The 3367-nt window shown below is 37.9% G+C and overlaps 2 protein-coding genes and 1 long non-coding RNA gene across 13 annotated transcripts in view; 2 read left to right on the top strand and 1 right to left on the bottom strand.

Annotated features, from left to right (window-relative positions):
* Positions 1-3367, bottom strand: part of YAE1 (YAE1, ABCE1 maturation factor) — a 26657-nt gene that overhangs the window by 17149 nt on the left and 6141 nt on the right. The window lies entirely within an intron of this gene.
* Positions 1-3367, top strand: part of LOC114068669 (mediator of RNA polymerase II transcription subunit 1-like) — a 29145-nt gene that overhangs the window by 22538 nt on the left and 3240 nt on the right. The window lies entirely within an intron of this gene.
* LOC114068674 lies at positions 16-3360 on the top strand. Its single transcript, XR_003573642.1, has 3 exons — positions 16-343; positions 1535-1647; positions 3210-3360. It is a non-coding gene; the product is annotated as an uncharacterized LOC114068674 (long non-coding RNA).

Raw genomic sequence — 3367 nt, 5'->3', positions numbered from 1 at the left:
TAATTCAGCATGAAAAATGACTGGTGATGGTTTTGATCTGCTTCATGGCCTGTCTCAAAAGAAGCTATTGCTGCTATTATCTTTGGGAAACTCGGGCCTTTTGGGTGTGATCTGTGCAGACTTCTCTCTGCCTGCACCACTGTGCCTGTCAGTCGGACCTGACCTTCAAAGACCTTGCATGTTTTGCACGCATAGGATTAATCTACACCCAATGCAATTCTCTTACTCCCTCAGGTTCCCAGGTTTGTGGAACAAAAACAGTTGTAACTCTTGAAGGCAGTGATGTGCTCCACAAACTTCCTCTTTCTCCACTGATTGTAGATCCTCAGTCTGGAGAGGACAGGTGAGGCTCTGGACTCTTCTCGATGCAGAAATGGATTTACAGATTTACAAGTCATCGGCACTAACTTCAGCGTAACTTAGGTTTGGCCTCTGCTAAAACAGGCAGCTCTGGTTTATTGATGGCATTATGCTCCGTAGCTAAACCCTCTATAATCTGTGGCTTTTACAGTTTTCCCAAATGGACTTTATTGTGTTCCTATTTAACTATGTCGGTTGCATTGAACTGTGGATTTACTCAGAGATTTGAAGCCAGAGCGAGCCACTGCAACAATATTGCTTAACTTCCTAGTCTTCAACAAGCAACTCCTTCATAGTTTCAGAGCAAAGGAAGCATATATTGAAAGATACTACATCTAAAATACACAGAATAGTTTGTTGTCCTGCTGTGGGTATTGTTACCTCAACTCTCTCAACCTCAGTGCTGGCTGGAGGGAATGTCTGAAGTGACTTTCCAGAACAAAACGCTTTGGAATGATAGCAAACATCACTCAGTTTTGGGTGTCTCACTTCTCCTTTCTGCCAGTTTTCACATTAAGCATGTTTTAATATGTTGCACTTATAAATCAAAACTTTTCTCAAATCAGAAGTCTGGAATATAATAAACTGCTAGGGACCTGATAGTGGCCTTGCACTAAGAGTTCTTGCTATGGCAATTTCTGTAAAAAACTTTCATTATGACCATTTTTTTTCTCAGCAACCCTGCTTTTTTGCAACTGACTGATGAACTCAGCATGGATTTGCCAGCTCTTTTTGTGCTGAAGTTTCATCAGCCTGTTCCTATGTCCTCATCCAGTATTGAAGATATACAGAGGCTCACAGGCACGTTATAATTGTTTTTTAAGGCTAAGTACTTCTGTGCATTGCTATTTGCTTTTTATTTCCCAGTGTTTTTTATGTTGCAAGTGGAAAAAGTTGTTTCTGGGGCAGAACATATTCTGTCTTATCAGCTGAAGCGTAACATATTAGCAACCAATGCAAACGGCAGAAGTTCTAAGAAAGATATGACAATTACGGACAAAGCTGTTGAAACACTCTACCTCAAATTCCCAATAGCAAAAAAAGGGGGAATAAGAAAAGAGGTCAATGGTTTTGTCTTCTCAAAACATTACTTTTTTTTTTTTTTTAATATTAGCTTTCATAACCTACAGTCATAACCTAATTGATAATTAAAAAAAAAATCACCTGGTTTCAGGAATTCAGATTTCTGGCTTGAAACTAGCCCCGCTGTATGAGTTAATTGTTCAATCTGCTCTAAAAGAAAAACGCAGTGAAGACTTGTCTACAAATGAATCTTGTTTCTTTGTGGTGAGTATAGTGGGCGTTTGACACACATTATGCTGTTGTGCAAGATGCGTATATTGAATTATATTTCCCCATAAACAAGCCATGTAGACTTACCAGAACCCAACAGTATTTAAAGTGCTCTTTAGGAAATAGTTCAAGTAATTACAAAAAAAGTATTGGATTCTTTCAAGTAAGTGAGTTTCTCATCCTTGTTAATGAAACACTGTGTGCTTGGCTCCTGAAGTCACACTGATTTGTCTGTACGTAACCTAAGTACTTATGCTTCTAAAAATTGCTCAGAACTTTAATGCCTTAAAAAGAAGGAAACTTATTGACTGGTGTGAGGAACAAGTCCCAAGAAGGTACTTACCTACGTTTTTTAAGGTCTTTATCATGCTGTATGTCACACTGTTTTAAAAAATGAGATTTCTTAATGAGATAGCACTGAGAATACTGATTTCTTTTAAAGGGACTGGCAGGAAGAAAAGTATAAAGTGTTAAAACAGCGACGTCAATTGCTGTCTAGAGACAAGGTTGCTTAACTGAAGGAGGCTTCTGTTTTAATAACTGCATTATTAAAAATAGTTAATTTTAGAATACAAAATGGCAGCTAGGATGCCTTCTGCCAGACTTATGTACAGGGCAACTACAAGACAAGCTTTAAAGATCTACTTTTTTTTTTGTTTTTGCTAGGTAACATTAATTTTGCACATCATGGACACAAAAGAAGAGGGTACTCTTTTTTTTCTATTCTACTAACAGTGTTAGCAGAGCCCATTTCCTACTTAATTCTTGGACTCTGAGGTGGTAGTACAGAAGGTAGTAGTAAGTTTACACCATGCTAAAGTAATGTTTGGCAAAGCTCTTATCTATAAAACTGGTAAGAAGGAATTAATCTTTCACTTCCATTAAATACACATGAAAGGCTCTGTAACTTTTCAGAAATTCCCTAAAATATTAGCACTTGCTGGGAGATTGTTTTACTTCCGAGTTTAAATATTTTGTTTCTAGAATAAATTAGGAAATTGCCCTCTAACCTTGAAATAAGTGTAGGGGAAATCCTTTTGCTCCACAAACATACAAGGAAAAGCTCTTTTATTCTGCTCTTCAGCTTTTTTAGTGTAAACCCTGCTAATTAACAGCCCTGCCCTGTTCTTAGGGCGACAGGTCCCATTTGGCATCCTGAAGTACATAACACAATACTGCACTTCTAACTTTGTCACAGAAGCACTGTCAGTGTGGACAGGTGACAAATTTTTTTTACTATCACTTCCTCCTCTACAAATGAATCATCAGGAGATATCCCAGTCAAACATGCTGCTCCAAAGAAAGTAGTAGTGATGGAGGGCAGAACAATATAGGATGTCCGAAGAGATTTCAGGCCAAACTGACGTCCTTTCTGTGCAACTGTCCAGCAGCGCTGCTGTGTTATTGGGAGAGTAAATCTTGGCTGATAGAACATATTCTATCACATTTCTGTTGTTGTAGAATATAACAGTGTCTATTATTATTGTTTAGTGTTTATTATTATTGTTATTCCAACTGTTACAGAATATTTTCTGTGGTCTCTAACATTTCTATAGCCTAAAGGACTCTCAGAAACAACTGGAAGGATTGATGGTACTTGAACTCCTGGCCACTTGGCTCTAGGTACATTCACCTAATTTGAATGCGTTTGAGAAGGAGAGAGGATCTCATTTAGCTTCTTTATCTAAGCATTCTACTTTTAAAGAAGTGCAGA

This window comes from Empidonax traillii, unplaced genomic scaffold, assembly GCF_003031625.1.
Source record: "Empidonax traillii isolate 1590-97213 ecotype Southwest subspecies unplaced genomic scaffold, ASM303162v1 scaffold1108:size182476, whole genome shotgun sequence".
Classification (NCBI taxonomy): Eukaryota; Metazoa; Chordata; class Aves; order Passeriformes; family Tyrannidae; genus Empidonax; species Empidonax traillii.
This window is presented reverse-complemented; position numbering and strand designations above follow the sequence as displayed.